The sequence below is a fragment of the Balaenoptera borealis genome (assembly GCF_965194805.1).
Source record: "Balaenoptera borealis genome assembly, chromosome: X".
NCBI lineage: Eukaryota > Metazoa > Chordata > Mammalia > Artiodactyla > Balaenopteridae > Balaenoptera > Balaenoptera borealis.
In genome coordinates this window covers 47,162,677-47,185,153 of record NC_138881.1, presented here as the reverse complement: position 1 = coordinate 47,185,153, position 22,477 = coordinate 47,162,677, and the positions used below count along the sequence as shown (strand labels likewise).

The window sequence follows — 22,477 nt, the reverse complement described above, 5'->3', positions numbered from 1 at the left end:
AAGGCGGGGAGGCGGGGAGGCGGGGAGGCGGGGAGGCGGGGAGGCGGGGAGGCGGGGAGGCGGGGAGGCGGGGAGGCGGGGAGGCGGGGAGGCGGGGAGGCGGGGAGGCGGGGAGGCGGGGAGGCAGCAGCGGTTCGTTGGCTGGTGTGGCCATATAACCTACTTGTAAGCCAAGTTCTTGTCTGCGGGCCTCTGCCTGGCCCTAAATATGTGTTCTCGAATCTTAGTGACCAAGTGATCGCCAAGGCCGCATCAGACAAGCGTGGGGTGTCGGTGCCTTTGTCTACAACGGAAGATGGCGACGGGCAGGGTGTGAGAAAATGGCCGCCAGGATCACATGTTTTGCTGAGTATACCCACCTGAAATGACTAGGTTAGCTGCTCCCAGCAACCGTCCCGGCTTGCGGGGTCCCAGAGAAACCCTGAGGGAGCCGCTCAGAGCTCTTTCTGCAGCAGCGCAGATCCACGGCCAGGCCTACCAACCGAACAACTGGAAGCCTCTCCCACCCATTTGCCTTCTTCCCCTCCTCCTCCCTCCCTCCCTCAGGCCCCAGAGCAGCCTCTGCTGGAGGGAATGGATTTACCTCTGGAGTGGGGGCAAGTAAGGGTTTCTTCAGAAGCCATCTCAGGGAGCTCCTGACCTAGCTGGAGAATGAGGTCTCCCCATTAAAAGAGTAATTATTAGTCTGAAAATGTCTTCTTCCTGATAATTTAGTTCCAGCCACTCCTCTTTCTCTAGCCTAAACTTTGGGGTGAGGCCGAGCCCCGCTACCCCAAGGATATCAACCTCTAGTATATCCAGGCAGAAAATGACTCCCTCTGCCTACTCCTACGTCTTACATACGAAGGACTCACTGCCCCTACATCCATGGAAGGCTTCTAAACTCTTACCCTAGAGAAACACAACTCCTCTGGACCCCAAACCAGCCCTGGCCACCTTCACCTTCCCCCCTGCATTAGCAAATTCTTCCTTTTTCTTTAAGACCTAACTCTTGTCGCTTCTATGAACTTTCCCAGCTGAGTGAGAAACTCAGAGCACCTTGTTGCATTTATCACTTAGTACTGTAATCATTTATGTGGCTGTATCTCCACAGGAGAGTGAACTCCCTGAGACTAGGGGCCATATATCTTCGTGCCCTCAGCAGGACCCAGCACAAGACTGGTACAAGGCACGCTTCAGCAAATGTTTGTTAAATGGGTAAGTTTACAGACCTACACCACAAATCAATGGGAAATGGACATTTTAGTAGATAGCGCTGGGAAATTTGGCTCACCATAATGAGAAAAATAAAACTGGATCCCTATTTTTTTCCACATGAGAGGGTGGAGAATATCTTTGTGACCTAGGACTGTGGAAGGACTTTTTAAACAAAGTCACAAATGCACAAACCATGAGGAAAAAATTTGTGATGAAGTCTTTGATAGGAATGAAAATTGGTATTACTACTTTGGAAAACAATTAAGAAGTAATCAGAATAGTTAAAGATGGCCCTGGGACCCAGCAATTCTGTTAGAGATGTGCATATATATATATATGTTAAGTCCTAGAGAAATTCTTAAATATATGCACAAGGAGGCATGTGCAAGAATATTCATTGCAAAATAAAGATAAAAAGAAAACAATCAAGAAAAGAATATTCATTGCAGAACTGTTAGTAATAGAGAAAAAAATCTGAACAATCTAAAAGTTCACCAAAAGGAGAATAAATAAATAGTGGTATAGCCACACAACAGAATACTATATACAACAGTGAAAAAAATGAACCAGACAGAATTGGGTATATCAATCCAGATAAATTTCAGAAACATAATGCTGTGATAAAATGCAAGTTGTGGAAGGATACATGATGTGTGAGACCATTTATATAGTTTTTTTTAAACTAGAAAACAATGCACTATGTTGTTTATCAATTACATAGATATGTAAACAATATTTTTTAAACAAGGAATTAAACACCAAATGCAGAATGGTGATTACCGCTGGGGAACAAAATGAGAGAGAAATACACAGGGGACTTTGACTGTTTGTCTGATATTTTATCTGGGTAGTAGGTACATGGGTGTGTGCTATATTAGTCTTCATACTTATTTGTACGCCTGAAGTATTTCATATTTTTTTAGAAAGACTATGAGGATCTATAACAAAATTAATGGTGTCTAAATCTAGATCAGTGGTTCTCAAACTTGGGCTGCAGCAGAATCACTTGAGAGAGCTTGTTAAAATACCAGATGCTGGGCCCCACACCCAGAATTGTGTTTTAGTTAAGTCTGTAGTAGAGCCCAGGAATTTGCATTTCTAACAAGTTCCCAGGTGGTGGTGGTGATGATGATGATAATGATGAAGAAGAAGATGATGATGAAGCTGCTGCTGCTGCTAGTCCAGGTACCACATTTTGAGAACTGCTGACAGAGAAAATGAAATTATCAATGAATTTAGTTTTCTTCATCGTGCTTTTCTTTGTTTTCCATGTATTCAATGAGTGAGTGTTACCTTAGGGAGAGGTTTTTGTTGTTTTTTAAATTCTCTTTCATCTCTACTTCCCACTCTCATTTCCTTCATGTAGGCAAGCATTTTAAAGTGTTTTATGCATATCTTTTTGTTTATATGTGTTCTTGCAAAACATGTATTGTTGTTTTACGTGCATGTATTTCCCCAAAATTTTCATTTTTCCATTTTTCAAAATTCAGAACAGTTGAAAAAATAGTACAATGAAAGCCCATATACTCTTAATAGTTTGCCAAATTTGTTCTACTTCTCTTTATATGTATATGTATACATCTTGCAGGCAGTATAACAGCTCACCCCTAAAAACTTCAGCACACATCTACTAGAATAAGGACATTCTCCTGCATAACCACAATACCATTATCACACCTAAGAAAACTTACTAATTCAATAATACCATCAAAGATACCCTATATTCAAATTTTCCAGTTGAGCCCAAAATGTTCTTAGACCTGCTCTGATTTTTTGATCCCAGTATCTAATTAAGGTTTGTGTATTACGTTTGGTTGTTGTAGCACTTTAACCTCTTTTAGTCTAAAATAGTACCCCTAGATTTTGTGTGTGTTTGATATTACACTGATACTTTTCAAGAGTCCAGGCCAGTTTCTTGTAGAATGTCCCACAGAATATCTGTATTCATCTGCTCTTTCCACATGATTAGATTCAGGTTAAATAATTTCAGCAATAACGGTACATAGAGGATACCGCTTACTTCATATTGTATCTCCTCAGGAGGCACATAACACCAGGTTGTCCCACTGTGGAGAATGTTTTGTGTCTGTGCATTTTTGTTTTATATAAATGGTATCTCAATCTGTTTCTTACTTTTTTCATTCAGCCTTTTGTTTTTAAAGTCTATCCATATTGCTGTGTATACATCTAATCCATTGCTTCTAATTGCTCATGCTAACCAGTGTGCCTTCACCACATTTTCCCTGAATATTCCCCCGATAATGGACAGCAAGATTGCCTCCAGCTCCATGACACCACAAGTAATACTGTGATGAACATCCTTGTGCGTGTCTCCTTATTGGCCTGTATGAGAATTTCTTTTGAAACATATACCCAGAAACAGAATGATTGTATCATAAAGTGTGCATATACTTAGTTTGACTAAGAATATTAATACTGCTAAATGGTTCTCTGGGATGGCTACACCAGTCCAGTTTTACCACCAGTGTACAAAGATTCCTGGATCCCTACATCCTCACTGACACTTGACATTTTCCAGCTTTCTAGTTTTTACTGGTCTAATAGGTTTCATAGGTATTACTATATCTTACCTTGCTTTAGTTTACATTTCTCTGATTATTAATTTTTATTTTTGGCCATGTCTCGCGGCTTGTGGGATCTTAGTCCCCCAACCAGGGATTGAACCTGTGCCCTCAGCAGTGAAAGCACAGAGTCCTAACCACCGGACCACCAGGGAATTCCCACTAATTAATTTTTGAGCATCTCTTTAGATGTGTGTCAAACGCCTCTTCTGTAAATTGCCTGCTTGTATAGTTGGGCCATTTTTTCTATTAGGGTTCCTGTCTTTCCTGTTGATTTGCTAGAGTTCCTTATATAGTCTAGCTATTAGTCCCCTGTTGGTTTCAGTCCCCTGAAACCAACAGGATTCTCCCCCTGTTTTAACTTTGCCCATGATAGCCATCTTTGAACAGAAACTGTTAATTTTAATGTAGTCAAATGCATCACATTTTTGCTTTATGGTTTTTGGTTTGGGGGGTTTTACTTAAAAAGTAGTAAAAAAAAAAAAAAGATATTCTTCTATTTTTTTTCTATTAACTTTATAGTTTTACCTTTCACCTTTAGGTTTTAATCCATTTAGAATCCATGCTCATATGTGGTGATAGGTAAGTATGCAATTTTATTTTTTCCATATAGTGAGCCACATTTCCCACCACCAAATACTAAACAATCCTTCCTTTTTCATTGATTTACCATGCCACCTTTGTCATATATTATGAAACATACACACATAGGTCTGTTTCTGTTCTTGTACTAATACCACCTTGTTTTTAATATTTTGTAACGTATCTTAAATCTGATAGGGCAAGTCCCCTCCTCTTTAGTCTTCTTTTGGGTTGTCTTAACTATATCTCTGCATAAATTTTAAAAAGATTTTATCAAGCTCTTCAAAAAACCAACTGTAATTTTGATTAGGATTGCACTGAATTTATAGATTAATTTGGGGGAGTTGACACCATCAAAATATTAACTTGTCCCATCCAAGATCGTGGAATATCTCCTCATTTGTTCAGTTCACCTTCTATCTGTGCTCTTTATTAAGAGTTTAAAGTTTTCTCTTTAGAATTTTTGTGTGTTTTTACTAATTTAATTCCTAGTGGCTTTACAGTTTTTGTTACTATTCTGAATATTTTTATTTTTTGAATAGATAATATACACGCATTTTGAATAGCAAAACTATATAAAAATTATGCTTTGAGAATAGTCACTCATCTTTGTCCATTCTACCCAGTTGCCACCATACACACCGCCCACAGTTACCAGTTTTATTCATTTATTTTTTTATTCTTCATGCAGATACAAACAAGTATAAATGTATATCCTATTCCATCTCCCTCTTTCTTACACAAAAGGTAACATACTATACATACAGTTATACATGTTGCTTTTTTCACGTGATACATCCTGCAGGTCCTTACATATCAGAGCATTAGAAAGTTTCCACTACATAGAAAGTCATGTAGTATGACTTGAAACTGTTGAAAGCTGAGAAAGTGTTACATTATGTGGATGTGTAATAGTTTATTTAATGACTGCAATACCCTTCTGATGGATGTTCAGGGTATTTTCAGCCCTTTGGTATTACAAATGGTGCCATAATGAATAGACATTTCATATGTATGCAGATATTTCTATAGGATAAATTCTAAGAATCACATTTGTAACTTTGGTAGATATTGCCAAAATTTCCCTCTGTAGGTGTACCATTTTGCACTTACCACCCATGTATGAGTTCATGTGTTTCACCACCACCTCACTCAGAAAGTGTATCATTAAAGACTTTCGGATTTTTGACAATGTGATAGGTGAGAAACAGTATCTCACTGTAGTTTTAATTGACATTTCTCTTATGATGAGTGAGGTTGAGCATCTTTTCATATGTTTAAGGGTCATTTTTGTCTTTTCCTGTGAGTTGTCTATTTATATGCTCTGTTTATTTTCTCGATTTCTACAAGCTTGTTATATAATTAAGAGAAATTAGACCTTTGTAAATGATATCAGTTGTCAATATTTTTTTCCCAGTTTGTTGTTCTTTTGACTTTGCTAATGGATTTTTTTTCCAAGCAAATTTTACTTTATTTTTATGTAAACAAATTTATCTATGTTTTCTTTTATGGATTCTAGATTTTGATTTGCACTTTTGTGATAGATTGCATTAATGACCCCAATTTTTTATGTGTCTCCACACCCTTTGGTAGTGCCCTCCCATACTGACTGAGTTTGGCCATATAATTTACTTCAACCAACAGGATAGTAGCAAATTTGATTTAAGCAGAGACCTGAGAAAGCTCTTGCATATTCTGCTTCCTCTCTTGGACCCCTGCCACTGCTATGAGAACATACCCAGGCTAGTCTGCTGGAGGGATGTGAGAGACATATAGAAATGAGCCTGGTCCTCCCAGCCAAGGCATCCTGTAGCAGCCAACCTCCAGCCAAGCCACCAACTTAGTGCAGACACATGAGCTGGCAGAGCTGAGATCAACGGAGCCTGATCCAGCGTGTAGAGCCTCTCAGCTGACCATAGACTCTGTCTAAGTTTGGGTATCTAAATATTCATTTTGGTTTTTTATAGAGAATTATTGTAGCAGTAGTCCCCCATCATTGTTCTTCCTTTTCAGAGATATTCTGGCTGTGCTTGTTTGTTATTTTTCCATTTGATCTTTAATTCAGCTTGTCTAGTTTCAGAAAAAGAAAAAATATGGTATTTTTAATTAGCTTATACTAAATTTATAAATTAATTTTACATCTTTATGATTTTGAGTCTTCCTATTTAAGAAAATGGGGTGCCTTTCTATTTGTTTCTTCATAGTGTTACAGATGTTTTCTCTTGAAGGATTTAGACATTTCTTGTTAAGTTTGTTTCTAGGTGTTTGCTGTAGACTGAATGTTTGTGTCTGCCCGCACCCCCCGAATTTTACGTTGAAACCTAACCCCCAATGTGATAGTGTTTGGAGGTAGAACCTTTGGCAGGTGATTAGATCATGAGATTGGAGCCCTCATGACTGGGATTAGTGCCCTTATAAAAGAGACCCAAGAGAGCTCCCTTGCCACTCCTGCCATGTGAGAACACAGTGAGAAGATGGCTGGCTATGAACCAGGACGTGGGCCCTCCCCAGACATAAAATCTTTGAGTGTCTTGATCTTGGACTTCCCAGCCTCTAGAACTGTGAATAATAAATTTCGGTTGTTTATAAGCCAACCAGTCTGTGGTATTCTGTTATAGCAGACCCAACAGACTAAGACAGTATTTTATCTTTTTTGTTGCTGTGATAAATGGAGCCTTCTCTTCCATATATCTTCTAACTGAATGATTTCTATATATTAATTTTATATACTGCTACCTTGCTGAGTTCTCTTGTTTGTAATAGTTTTCTATTGGTTTGCTTGGGTTTTCTGGCTCTACAGTCTTATCTATAAGTAATGATAGCTTTACCTCTTCCATTCCAATTGTAATTTCTAATTTCTTTTTCTTTTCTAATCACAATGCTTTTACTACCTCCAATATAATGTTAAATTGTAGTGGAGAGAGTAGATACCCTTGTGAGTTTAGCATATAAATGCTGCTAGTGTTTCCTGGTTAAGTGAAGTGCTGGATTGCTGGATTTGGGGATGGATGGATGGATAGATAGATAGATAGGCAGACATAATTATATTAAGGAAGAAGTTCTTATAAAGAATTTTTTGTAAAGGATGGGTATTGAATTTTGTCAAATGGTTCTTTGGCATCTCTGAAAATGATGATATGATTTTTCTCCTTAGATTCAACAATATGTTAGATTGTATTAATGGATTTCCTAATATTGAATGATTTTTGCATTCTTGGAAATAAACTCCACATAGTCATGGATTCTGTTTGCTAATATTTTATTTAGGATTTTGCATCGATATTCATAAGTGAAGATTGGTTTATATCATTTTCTTTTTCTTGTGAAATCTTTGTTAGATCTTGATATCAATGTTATACTCACTTCATAAAAAGAATATGAAGGTGTTCCTTCTTTATCTAGGATCAGGAAAATAAAAATAGCGTTCAAATGATCTGCTTTTCAGTGTTAGCAGACTTCCCCTGTGAAATCATCATGGCCCAGTGCTTTTGGTGGAAAGTAGCTCTTTATAACTTTTTCTATTTCTTCCATGGAAATTGGTCTATATGGACTTTTCTCTTTTAGAGTTTTGGTAAATTAGATTTTCCTAGGATATTTTCCATTTCTTCAAGGTCTTTAAAACGATTTGCATAGAGTTGCATGAGGAAGTCCTTTATAATGTTTAAAATGTCCTCTTACTATGGTTATGTCCAACTTTTCATTTCCTGGTTTGTGTCTTTGTGCTTTCTCCTTTTCTTGATTATTATTTAATGGCTTATATATTTCTTTTTCACAGAATTGGTTAATCTATTTATTTATTAGTTCTGTTACCTGTTTTCTAACTCCTTTATTTGAACTTTTCTCTTTGTTAATTCTTTCCTTCTGTTCCCCTTAAGTTTATTCTGTTTCTCTTTCACTAACTTTCTGAGTTGGGTTCATTTAATTTTTTCCCTTGTTTTTAGTATAAGTATTTTGAGGCAATGAACTTTTCTCTGACTGCTGCTTTATCTGTACCCATAGATTCTGATATGTAATGTTTTCATTATTATTATTGTCTAGAAATTCAGCAATTTTGGTTTGAGTTTGCCCTTTGACCCAAGAATTGTTTGACAGAGAGTTTTTATATATTCAGATGGAAGATCTTTTTTACATTGATTTCTACTTTTATCCAGTTGTGATCAGAAAACATTGTCAGTATTAGTTCTACATTTTGGAATTTATTGAGATTTTCTTCTTGGCCTAATATTGATTTTGTTGTTTAGGTTTTCTGTATTCTTACTGGGTTTTTGTTGCTGTTGTTGTTCATTTGATCTGTCCTGGAATGAGAAAGGTGAGTTAAATTTCTCCTGTTTTTAGTGTGTTTCAATCTATTATCGATTTCTCCTTGTATCTCTTAATATTTCAGCTTTGTGAAAGTTGCTATGTTATTTGATACAAAAATACTCATAACTTTATATTTTCATTGTGAATTGTGGCCTTTTTTGTCTCAATGCTTTTTTGTAATAAGCTTTTTATTTCAGAATAATTTTAGTTTTATAGAACCCTTCATCTAGTTGCCCCTCATGTTAATAACTTATATGGCTACATCTGTGAAAACTAAGAGATTAGCATTAGTACATTGCTATTAACTAAACTCCTGACTTTATTCAGATTTCACCAGTTTTTCCACTAATATCCTTTTTCTGTTCCAGGCTCCAAACCAGAATCCCACATTGCATTTAGTCATCATATCTCCTCCAACCTGTGGACAGTTCCTTAGTCTTTCCTTTTCATGACATTGACAGTCAATTAATGCCTTTCATTCTGACTTTCTAACTTGGCTGATAATTAAGATTACAACCTCTGCTTTCTTTATTTGCATTTGACTGGTACACCTTTGCCCTTCTTGTATTTTTAACCTCTCTGAATCTATTTGTTTTAGTTGACTCTTGAATACAGTAGTTGGGTTTTGCTCAGGGATCCAATAAAAAATGTTTTTCTTTAAATAGATGAGCTAAGACCATTTATATTTATTGATACAAAAGATGTTTGGTGTTAATATTGTCACATTATTTTAAGTTTCATTTTCTTTTTTAGCTATATTTTTATATATTAAAATCATGTTACTATGTAGTCTATTTTGTTTGATTTTTTTATCAGTTAACACTCAATTTTTTTTTGTTTTATTTTTTGAATTTATAAATTTTATTTATTTTTTTTATACAGCAGGTTCTTATTAGTTATCCATTTTATACATACTACTGTATATATGTCAATCCCCATCTCCCTATTCATCACAACAACACCACACCCCCGGCACGTTCCCCCCTTGGTGTCCATATGTTTGTTCTCTACATCTGTGTCTCTATTTCTGCCCTGCAAACCGGTTCATCTGTACCATTTTTCTACGTTCCACACATATGTGTTAATATATGATATTTGTTTTTCTCTTTCTGACTTACTTCACTCTGTATGACAGTCTCTAGATCCATCCACGTCTCTACAAATGACCCAATTTCGTTCCTTTTTATGGCTGAGTAATATTCCCTTGTATATATGTACCACATCTTCTTTATCCATTCGTATGTCAGTGGGCATTTAGGTTGCTTCCATGACCTGGCTATTGTAAATAGTGCTGCAATGAACATTGGGGTGCATGTGTCTTTTTGAATTATGGTTTTCTCTGGGTATATGCCTAGTAGTGGGATTTCTGGGTCATATGGTAATTCTATTTTTAGTTTTTTAAGGAACCTCCATACTGTTCTCCATACTGGCTATATCAATTTACATTCCCACAGCAGTGCAAGAGGGTTCCCTTTTCTCCACACCCTCTCCAGCATTTGTTGTTTGTAGGTTTTCTGATGATGCCCATTCTAACTGGTGTGAGGTGATACCTCATGGTAGTTTTGATTTGCATTTCTCTAATCATTAGTGATGTTGAGCAGCTTTTCATGTGATTCTTGGCCATCTGTATGTGTTCTTTGGAGAAATGTCTATTTAGTTCTTCTGCCCAGTTTTGGATTAGGTTGTTTGTTTTTTTAATATTGAGCTGCATGAGCTGTTTATATATTTTGGAGATTAATCCTTTGTCAGTTGATTCGTTTGCAAATATTTTCTCCCATTCTGAGGGTTGTCTTTTCGTCTTGTTTGTAGTGTCCTTTGCTTTGCAAAAGCTTTTAAGTTTCATAGGTCCCATTTGTTTGTTTTTGTTTTTATTTCCATTACTCTAGGAGGTGGATCAAAAAAGATCGTGCTGTGATTTATGTCAAAGAGTGTTCTTCTTATGTTTTCCTCTAACAGTTTTATAGTGTCCAGTCTTACATTTAGGTCTCTAATCCATTTTGAGTTTATTTTTGTGTATTTTTGATGTTAGGGAGTGTTCTAATTTCATTCTTTTACATGTAGCTGTCCAGTTTTCCCAGCACCACTTATTGAAGAGACTGTCTTTTCAACATTGTATATCCTTGCCTCCTTTGTCATAGATTAGTTGACCATAGGTGCGTGGGTTTATCTTTGGGCTTTCTATCCTGTTCCATTGATCTATATTTCTGTTTTTGTGCCAGTACCATATTGTCTTGATTACTGTAGCTTTGTAGTATAGTCTGAAGTCAGGGAGTCTGATTCCTCCAGCTCCATTTTTTTCCCTCAAGACTGCTTTGGCTAGGGCTTCCCTGGTGGCGCAGTGGTTAAGAATCCACCTGCCAATGCAGGGGACACAGGTTCAAGCCCTGGTCCGGGAAGATCCCACATGCCGCAGAGCAACTAAGCCCGTGCACCACAACTACCGAGCCTGTGCCCTAGAGCCACGAGCCACAACTACTGAGCCCGCGTGCTGCAACTACTGAAGCCCACGCACCTAGAGCCCGTGCTCCACAACAAGATACACCACCACAATGAGAACCCTGTGCACCGCAAGGAAGAGTAACCCCCACTTGCTGCAACTACAGAAAAGCCCGCGCGCAGCAACAAAGACCCAATGCAGCCAAAAATAAAATAAATAAAATACATAAATTAAAAAAAAAGAAACAGACTGCTTTGGCTATTCGGGATCTTTTGTGTCTCCATACAAATTTTAAGATTTTTTGTTCTAGTTCTGTAAAAACTGCCATTGGTAATTTGATAGGGATTGCATTGAATCTGTAGATTGCTTTGGGTAGTATAGTCATTTTCACAGTATTAATTCTTCCAATCCAAGAACATGGTATATCTCTCCATCTGTTGGTATCATCTTTAATTTCTTTCATCAGTGTCTTATAGTTTTCTGCATGCAGGTCTTTTGTCTCCCTAGGTAGGTTTATTCCTAGGTATTTTATTCTTTTTGTTGCAATGGTAAATGGGAGTGTTTCCTTAATTTCTCTTTCAGATTTTTCATCATTAGTGTATAGGAATGCAAAAGATTTCTGTGCATTAATTTTGTATCCTACAACTTTACCAAATTCATTGATTAACTCTAGTAGTTTTCTGGTGGCATCTTTATGATCCTCTATGTATACTATCATGTCATCTGCAAACAGTGACAGTTTTACTTCTTCTTTTCCAATTTGTATTCCTTTTATTTCTTTTTCTTCTCTGATTGCCATGACTAGGACTTCCAAAACTATGTTGAATAATAGTGGTGAGAGTGGACATCCTTGTCTCATTCCTGATCTTAGAGGAAATGCTTTCAGTTTTTCACCATTGAGAATGATGTTTGCTGTGGGTTTGTCATATACGGCCTTTATTATGTTGAGGTAGGTTCCCTCTATGCTCACTTTCTGGAGAGTTTTTACCATAAATGAGTGTTGAATTTTGTCAAAAGCTTTTTCTGCATCTATTGAGATGATCATATGGTTCTTATTCTTCGATTTCTTAATATGGTGTATCACATAGATTGATTTGCATATATTGAAGACTCCTTGCATCCCTGGGATAAATCCCACTTGATCATGGTGTATGATCCTTTTAATGTGTTGTTGGATTCTGTTTGCTAGTATTTTGTGGAGGATTTTTGCATCTATATTCATCAGTGATATTGGTCTGTAATTTTCTTTTTTTGTAGTGTCTTTGTCTGGTTTTGGTATCAGGGTGATGGTGGCCTCGTAGAATGAGTTTGGGAGTGTTCCATCCTCTGCAGTTTTTTTGGAAGAGTTTGAGAAGGAGGGGTGTTAGCTCTTCTCTAAATGTTTGATAGACTTCACCTGTGAAGCCATCTGGTCCTAGACTTTTGTTTGTTGGAAGATTGTTAATCACAGTTTCAATTTCATTACTTGTGATTGGTGTGTTCATATTTTCTATTTCTTCCTGGTTCAGTCTTGGAAGGTTATACCTTTCTAAGAATTTCTCCATTTCTTCCAGGTTGTCCATTTTATTGGCATAGAGTTGCTTGTAGTAGTCTCTTAGGATGCTTTGTATTTCTGCGGTGTCTGTTGTAACTTCTTTTTCATTTCTAATTTTATTGATTTGAGTCCTCTCCCTTTTTTTCTTGATGAGTCTGGCTAATGGTGTATCAGTTTTGTTTATCTTCTCAAAGAACCAGCTTTTAGTTTTATTGATCTTTGCTATTGTTTTCTTTGTTTCTATTTCATTTATTTCTGCTCTGTTCTTTATGATTTCTTTCCTTCTACTAACTTTGGGTTGTGTTTGTTCTTCTTTCTCTAGTTCCTTTAGCTGTAAGGTTAGGTTTTTTATTTGAGATTTTTCTTGTTTCCTGAGGTAGGCTTGTATTGTTATAAACTTCCCTCTTAGAACTGCTTTTGCTGCATCCCATAGGTGTTGGATCGTCATGTTTTCATTGTAATTTGTCTCTAGCTATTTTTTGATTTCCTCTTTGATTTCTTCAGTGATCTCTTGGTTATTTAGTAATGTAGTGTTTAGCCTCCATGTGTTTGTGTTTTTTACGGTTTTTTTTCCCTCTAATTGATTTCTAATCTCATAGCGTTGTGGTCAGAAAAGATGCTTGATATGATTTCAGTTTTCTTATATTTACTGTGGCTTGACTTGTGACCCAAGATGTGATCTATCCTGGAGAATGTTCCGTGTGCACTTGAAAAGAAAGTGTAATCTGCTGTTTTTGGATGGAATGTCCTATAAATATCAATTAAATCTATCTGGTCTATTGTGTCATTTAAAGCTTCTGTTTCCTTATTTATTTTCACTTTGGATGATCTGTCCATTGGTGTAAGTGAGGTGTTAAAGTCCCCCACTATTATTGTGTTACTGTCGATTTCCTCTTTTAGAGCTGTTAGCAGTTGCCTTATGTATTGAGGTGCTCCTATGTTGGGTGCATATATATTTATAATTGTTCTATCTTCTTCTTGGATTGATCCCTTGATCATTATGTAGTGTCCTTCCTTGTCTCTTGTAACATTCTTTATTTTAAAGTCTATTTTATCTGATATGAGTATAGCTACTCCAGCTTTCTTTTGATTTCCATTTGCATGGAATATCTTTTTCCATCCCCTCACTTTCAGTCTGTATGTGTCCCTAGGTCTAAAGTGGGTCTCTTGTAGACAGCATATATATGGGTCTTGTTTTTGTATCCATTCAGCAAGCCTGTGTCTTTTGGTTGGAGCATTTAATCCATTCTCGTTTAAGGTAATTATCGATATGTATGTTCCTATGACCATTTTCTTAATTGTTTTGGGTTTGTTTTTGTAGGTCCTTTTCTTCTCTTGTGTTTCCCACTTAGAGAAGTTCCTTTAGCATTTGTTGTAGAGCTGGTTTGGTGGTGCTGAATTCTCTTAGCTTTTGCTTGTCTGTAAAGCTTTTGATTTCTCCATCAAATCTAAATGAGATCCTTGCCGGGTAGAGTAATCTTGGTTGTAGGTTCTTCCCTTTCATCACTTTAAGTATATCATGCCACTCCCTTCTGGCTTGTAGAGTTTCTGCTGAGAAATCAGCTGTTAACCTTATGGGAGTTCCCTTGTATGTTATTTGTCACTTTTCCCTTGCTGCTTTCAATAATTTTTCTTTGTCTTTGATTTTTGCCAATTTGATTACCCTGTGTCTTGGCGTGTTTCTCCTTGGGTTTATCCTGTATGGGACTCTCTGTGCTTCCTGGACTTGGGTGGCTCTTTCCTTTCCCGTGTTAGGGAAGTTTTCGACTATAATCCCTTCAAATATTTTCTTGGGTCCTGTCTCTCTCTCTTCTCCTTCTGAGGACCCCTATAATGCGAATGTTGTTGCATTTAATGTTGTCCCAGAGGTCTCTTAGGCTGTCTTCATTTCTTTTCATTCTTTTTTCTTTATTCTGTTCCACAGCAGTGAATTCCACCATTCTGTCTTCCAGGTCACTTATGCATTCTTCTGCCTCAGTTATTCTGCTATTGATTCCTTCTAGTGTATTTTTCATTTCAGTTATTGTATTGTTCATCTCTGTTTGTTCTTTAATTCTTCTAGGTGTTTGTTCTTTAATTCTTCTAGGTCTTTGTTAAACATTTCTTGCATCTTCTCGATCTTTGCCTCGGTTCTTTTTCCGAGTTCCTCGATCATCTTCACTATCATTATTCTGAATTCTTTTTCTGGAAGGTTTCCTACCTCCACTTCATTTAGTTGTTTTTCTGAGGTTTTATCTTGTTCCTTCATCTGGTGCATAGCCCTCTGCCTTTTCATCTTGTCTATCTTTCTGTGAATGTGGTTTTTTTTCTCCTTTCTTTTTAGTTGTCCTGACATTTAGAAAAGTTTATACTTTGGTCTAGTGATTAATTTTAGGTATCTTATTTTTTCTAGTTGTTTATTGCTAATGTATAGAAATGTTATTGATTTTTATAAGTTGATTTTGTACCTGGCAACCTTGCTGAACTCTTCTTAATTCTAATAGTATGTCAGTTGAATCTGTTGGTTTTATCTCTTCTCTTCGAGTCCTTACACGTCTCATTTCTTTTTCTCCCTTTATAGTATTAAACAAGACTTCCAGTTCTATGTTAAACAGTAGTTGGTGAGAGTAAGTATCTAGTCTTGTTCTTAATCTTCAAGGAGATGCATCTTAAGTTTCTCCATTTACTGCAAAATATGCTGTATAATTTTGGTATGTAACCTTCACCAAGTTAAGAAATTTGCCTTCTATTCGTATTTTTTAAAGAGTTTTCATCGTAAGTAGGCATGTAACATACTTTTTCTACATTAATTGAGATACTCATACGATTATTCTCCCTTAGTCTATTCATGTGGTAAATGACATTGATAGATTTTTCTGAGTTTGAATGCATTCTCCTTGCATTCTTGGAATTAACTCCATTTGATTGTGATGTATTTTTAAAATACTGTTGGATTCCATTAGCTAATATTTTATTTAAGGTTTATGCATCTATATTCATAAGTGAAATGAGCCTATAATTTTCTTTAATTGTCCTTATCTGTTTTTAAAATCAAGACTTCAGGATTTTACTAGACAAATAAAATGAGCTAGGCAGCTTTCTCTCCTTTTCTATTTTCTGGAATAACTTATATAAGAAGAGAAGTAACTCCTGAGAGTCCCGCACACTATACCTGTAAATCCATCTGGGCCTGGATTTGGGGGGAAGGGATGTCCTTACCTACCATTTCAGTTTCATTAATGCCTAGTGGTCTATTCAAGTTCTCTACTTCCTATGCCATTTTTATCATTTTATATTTTTCTAGGAAAAGAACTTTACCTAGATCTTTCCAATTATTTCTGTATAGTTCCTAGCAGTCAGGTTTCTGGCTTGAGTACTTGGTGGTGCCTTCACAGAGAGGGGGGCCACAAGAGGAGCAGCATGTCTGTCATTTGGGGGCCAGAGGAAGTTTGGCTACCTCTACACTTTCAGCAAATCAATGGCTATATGTGATTCTCTGTTGCTTTGGATATTTGTGATTATGTATGAATGTGCACACTTCTATAAAGGTGTGTTTTTATACATGATGCTCTGGTGTGTTTCTGTTTATATGAAAATGTCAGGCTGAAAAAGAACAATTTTTCTGTGTAGTTATTTTTCTGTATCTGTTTGCATGGGTCCGTGAGCTATGATGGGGGTATTTCCATGGTTCTCTCAATGTCCCTGTGCACATCAGCATCTCTGCCAGCTGGTAATTCATTCTGTGTGCTTTTCCATGTCTTGGAGTGTCTGCAACTGTGAGGGTTCTTGATTCTATGTGTATCTTTATGTCTCTGCACATGTCTTCATCTCTGAGGGTGGGGGATTATGTATGCATCTCTGTGTTTTACTGTAGAAATATATGCATGCAGTGCACATGCTACGTGGCAAGTTCAGACTCTCCAAGTCTGGAAGAAACATTACAACAGGAAATGCTCTGGATTCCAGCTTCCGGATGGAATTTCACTCAGAAAAATACCCCTTCCTGGTCCTCCCAATAACTGCAGCATTCTTTGTCTTTCTTGAAGAGGCTGAGTTGAGGGGGTTTATGCTAACCTTGACCTCAGAGGCCACGTCTTTCAGGAGGATTTGGCAGAGCCATGAAATTCCACACCCTGCCACTTGCCTCTTGCCAGGCCTACTGCTTCCTCCTAAACCCTTTTATAGCTCCACATTATCTACCAGACCAATTCCAATCTAAATTGTCCAGAGAGGCCAGAAGAAGACACAGGGAGATGAGGAGAAAGAAACAGAATAAGATTTTTATAAAGAAATAGATAAACAAAGATAGATATGGGAACAGGGGGATAGAGAAATGAGAACAAGGAGATAAAGAGACAGAGACCAAGAAATAGGTCCTGAATGGTAGGAACAGATAGTCATAAATGGTGATAAAGAAGCAAAGAAGGTTGGGGACAGAGAGATGTACAGACAGATGGAATGGGCAGGGTAGAAAAAGAGGAACTGACAGAAATGAGGCTGGAATGTAGGGAGAGAGAGAGATGGGGACAGAGACACAGAGATTGGGGTCAGAAAGGCAGTTACATAAAACATGAGGATAGAGACACAGAGATGATAACAGCCAGGTGGATAGAGAGAGACACAGAGATGATAACAGCCAGGTAGATAAAGAGAGTGACTGGGATTAGATAGACAAAGATAGAAATGGAGTTGGTGTTGAGGAGGAGGAGGAAGAGGTTGATGATATAGAAGCTAATATTTTTTTAATTGAAGTATAGTTGATTTACAATGTTTCAGGTGTACAGCAAAGTGATTCAATTATATATATATATATGTAAATATATAGGTATATATAGTCTTTTTCATATTCTTTTCCATTATAGGTTATTACAAGATATTGAATACAACTCCCTGTGCTATAGTAGGTCCTTGTTATTTATTTTTAGGAGCTAATATTTTTGAGCATTTGTTATATTTGAGGCATGGTTCTACAAGCTGTACATGTGTTAGTTCATTTAATGCTCTTGGTAACACTGCAGCAGGTACTGTTATCAGCCCTGTTTTACAGATGAGGACACTGAGGCACAGCAAGTCAGCAGCACAACTAGGATTGGAATCCAAACAGTCTAACACCAGAGGCCATACTCTTGACGACTATGTCAGTGACAGAGAGATAGAGACAGACAGGGATCTGGGGACAAGACAGCAAACAGATGAAACACACATAGGGACAGAAAGATGGAAACAAGAGGCAGGCACATGAGGAGAGCCACCCAGCAAGAGAGATGGTAACAGAGGTAGAAAAGGGGTGATAGATGAGGAGAGACTCAAAGAGGGAAACAAGGGCAAGAAGACCAACATAGGGGTATGTGTGTGAGAGAGAAACAAAGAGAATGTAAATGTTAGTTGTGAGGGGGTGTGAGGCTGGGGTGAAGACAGAGACTGGAACAGAAAGGTGAGGATAGAAATAGAGAAAGATAGGTGGGGAACAGAGACAGATGAATGCAGCAACATAAATAGAAAGATGAGAACTGGGAGACAGCCAGAGATAAGATAAATAGGTACAGAGTGATGGAGACAGAGGGGTGGACAGAAAAGAGGCCAAGGAGCCAAAGGAAATTGAAAGAGAAACAGAAAAGACAGAAATTTTGGAACACAAATTCAGAAACAGATGAGGTAGGGTAATATGGTATTATATATGTGAGGATGGAGACACAGACCAAGAGGAGAACCATAAGTTAGACGGGGACAGGATGGAGACAAGGCAACCCCCAACAGAGGCAATGGAGAGAGAGTGAGAGCAAGAGCAAGAAGGGGAGAGATTGAGAGAGAATAGGAGAGATAGGAAAGAGAAACCACCAGAGAAATGTAAACAGAAAGACGAGAGAGCAAAATAAGAGAAATGGGAGACATCTGAAAGGTGGTGACAGTGATGGTGAACTGGGGTGACAATAAAAAATAAAAGAAATAGAGGCACAGTATGAAGTAATTTTGATTCAACAACCACTCACAAGTCTCGGATATATCAGGGCTGGCACTGGGCTGTGTGGTACCCAATCGGCTGTGAGCTCAGGAAGGCAGGGACTGGGCCTTTGTTATGCAATACTGTATCCTCCACCTACAGTATACTCCCAATCATGTGGAGGGCTACCATTTATTAAACGTTAGGTACTGGGGACTGTGCATGCGTTTCATGGATTATGTTATTGAATCCTCACAACTCTGATGTAGTAGGTATTATTATCATCCCCTGTTTACAGATGGGGAAACAGACTTAGAGCAATGAGTAACTTACCCAGGGTCACACAGAGGAGCTAGGAGTGAAGCCCCAGCCTGGACCAATGGTGAGAGTATGTCATGAACCAAGGATTAGGATGAACCCTGTTCTTTCTGTACACCCAAGGTGCAAAAAATCAAATTCCAGTCTGCCTGCCTCCAAGGCCTACATGTCTGACCACCATGCCACACTGCTCCAGTGAAGACTCACTCACAGACTGATGGAAGACTGCTGAACCAAGGTAAGTGTGTCCTGACTCCTTACACTCTGGAGCTCCCTCTATCTAGCGAAGGAGAATGACCTGGCTACCTCAGAGAGAGTGAGAAAAGTCCTGTGAGTGACAGGAATAAAGCCCTGTGGGAGAACCTCGGCCAGGGAAAATCAGAGAATGCTTCCTGGAGGAGAAAGTAGTTCAAAGAGGCCAAAGACAGATTTACAGAGAGGTCAGTGAAGCTTCAGGGTCCCTCATTTGTCTCTTGCAAGGCCCTGCTTAACAATCAGCGAAAAATCAAAGAGTACTGAAGATGTGTATTCTTCACTCTATAAGAAAATTGAAATGCCCTGACATCTTACAGCTCATATATGAAAGAAACTAAACAGGTTTTCCCAAATTTGACAATAGTCCTAAAAATGTACATTATTGTAAAGCTGAAACTTTTCTAAACTATCAATAGTAAAAAATTTCTATCAACCATGCTATTAAGAAAGACTGACTAATATTTCTATTCTCTCTACAGAAAAATGATCTTATCTCATGCTTCAGTGACAAAATAAAAGCCATCAGACATGGGAGAATTGTTCCAGGACCTTCATCTTCCCACCACTGAATCCCTAAACCTCCCAGTATCTGTGTTCATCTTTTGTTTCATTCCTTCCTGTTACAATGAAGGGCCTGAGGACCTCTCCTTCTCTCTGAGGCCCAGTGCCCCAGACCCCAGCCCCTCCTTTCCCTTCCATTATTCCCTTTCTCTTCTGTGTTCCCGTCCGGTCCCTCTCTATGGTCTCTGGGTCTTTCCCAGCAGCAAACAAGCATAGTCTAGTATCTCCCATCTTAGAAAAATTATTCTTTGCCCCTCCTCCTACCATCACCTTAGCCCTCTGGGCTCTGTTCCCATTCACAGCCATGTTTCACAAGGAAATTGCCTACACACCTAGCTCCACTTTAGCAGGATAGGGGGCAGTGTTTTACTCCCTCTGACCTCAGAGGGAGGGTCCTGTAACAATCTACCCTCCCACCAGCACTCTATCCAATTATTCCTGCTTTTCAAATTTTATTTATTTTTCATGATAATACATTATAAATTTTATAATATACATATCTGTACAGTTTGAATAAATTATAAAACAAATACCTATGTACCTGTACCCATCACCCAGCTTCAAAAACAAATCATTTCTGAATGACAAAACCCGCCATGTAGCCCTCCCCAGTCACATCTCCTTCCCCTCCCTGAGGTAACCAGTGTCATTTTTCATGCCTTGCTTTTTTGTATGGTTTTACAACATATTACTGCATCCATATATTGTATAATTTTGAATGTTCAACTTTATATAAACATATTCTTTCATGACTTTTTTGAATCAGTATTAGGTTTCCTGAGTTTTATCCATGTTGATACATGTAGCTGGAGTTCATTCATTTATTTAATTATAATATTCCATTGTATAAATATGTCTCAATTTATTCATCTTATTTTCTTGTTTCTGTTTCTTGCTGTTTCAAACAGGCTTTGGTGAACACTCTTGTAGTGTCTCCCAGTACACACATGTGAGGATTTCTCTAGGGGAGCGATTCTCAAACTTTCTGGTCTCAGGACTTCCTTTACATTCTTAAAAATCACTGCAGACCCTAAAAAGCTTTGGCGTATGTGGGTTATACCAACTGATACTTGCTGTATTAGAAATTAAAACTGAGAAAGCTTAAATATATTAATTTTAAAATAATAAGCCAGTTACATTTAACAAAAGTAACATTTTTATGAAAAATAACTATATTTTCCAAAACAAAATATAGTGAGAAGAGTGGCATTGTTTTACATTTTTGCAAATCTCTTTACTGTATGGCTTAATAGAAGACAGCTGGATTCTCATATCTGCTTCTGCATTCAATCTGTTGTGATATTACATGTCATGTAGCCTCTGGAAAACTCCACTCTACGTACTTGAGAGAATGAGAGTAAAAGAAGCAAATAACATCTTTCTAGTATTATGGTTTTGGCTCCCCCAACCCCCATCCCTGCCCTCAGGATCCCCAGACCACATTGTGGGAACTACCGCTTTGGGATAGACACGTAAAATTGCTGGACCTAGAGTATGTGCATAGTTCAGCTTTACTAGAAAATGGCCAACATTTTCTAGAGTGGTTGTATCAGTTTACACTCCTACCAATGGTGTATCCATTCACTCTTCATCCATTCTGGTTTTCACCCCACCACTCCTCCAAAACTACTTATATCAAGGTCACTACCAACACCCATATTGCCGTATCCAATGGACCCTTTTCAATCCTCATTTTAGTTGACTTCTCAGCACTCTTTTTTTTTTTTTTAAATAATTATTTATTTATTTATTTATTTCTGGCTGTGCTGGGTCCCCGTCTCCGCGCGAGGGCTTTGTCCAGTTGCGGCAAGCGGGGGCCACTCCTCATCGCGGTGCGCGGGCCCCTCACTATTGCGGGCTGTCTTGCTGCGGAGCACAGGCTCCAGACGCGCAGGCTCAGCAGCCGTGGCTCACGGGCCCAGCCGCTCTGCGGCATGTGGGATCCTCCCAGACCAGGGCTCGAACCCGTGTGCCCTGCATCGGCAGGCAGACTCTCAACCACTGCGCCACCAGGGAAGCCCTCAGCACTCTTAAAACATCCCTGACACATCGCTAGTTATGTCCCTATCTCTTTACCTCTTTTCAGTCTCTTTGCCACCTCCTACTCCTTCATCCAACCTCTAAACTTGAAATTTCTCAGAGCTCAGTCATGGATCCTCTTCCTTTCTCTTCTGTCTCAGACTGACTTCTTCTCTCGTGGTTTTTTAATGCTATTTCTATACTGCCAACTCTCATTTATATCTGAAACCAGACCTCTCTGAGATGTACAATATATACCACTATCTGCTTGACTTCTTCATTTGGCTATTTCAAGGGCATGTAAAACTGAACTCTTGATCTTCCCCTGAAAACCTGTTCCTCTTTTCTGTCTTCCTCATCTCGATGAATGACCTGGCCTCACATCACCAGGTCCCTGGGAGGTATCCTTGATTCCTCCCTCTCCCACCCGCAAGCCACCACACCAAGCCCTTTCAATTCTAAATATCTTTCAAATCCACCTCTCTTCATCTCCACCTCTGCCACCTTAGTCCACTCACCGTCATCTCTGATTGCAGTAGACTCCTAATCTTGTCCACCTCCAATCCAATCCACAACAGCCAAAGTAATCTCTTTAAACATTAACTATACCATGTCAATTCCAAGCTTAAAACCTTTCAATGTAGTGTATTTCAGCATTTGGGGGATAGGAAGTATCTACAAAAGAGATACTATTTCATCATGATCATACATGATGCAAACTGAGACATGCTTACCCCTCCTACCTTCTGCAGTTTGACCCACATTTAAAA

General features: G+C 38.2%; 1 long non-coding RNA gene across 9 annotated transcripts; it reads left to right on the top strand.

Annotated features, from left to right (window-relative positions):
* Window positions 1-151: 151 nt before the first annotated feature.
* On the top strand, window positions 152-21,405 carry LOC309620415. 9 transcript variants are annotated; one of them, XR_014239538.1, is made up of 8 exons: window positions 152-372; window positions 1,094-1,197; window positions 2,304-2,382; window positions 4,321-4,361; window positions 8,603-8,670; window positions 15,195-15,240; window positions 18,996-19,110; window positions 19,607-21,405. It is a non-coding gene; the product is annotated as an uncharacterized lncRNA (long non-coding RNA). The 9 variants fall into 9 exon arrangements; XR_014239536.1 differs by lacking the exon at window positions 4,321-4,361; XR_014239537.1 differs by lacking the exon at window positions 15,195-15,240.
* Window positions 21,406-22,477: the final 1,072 nt, after the last annotated feature.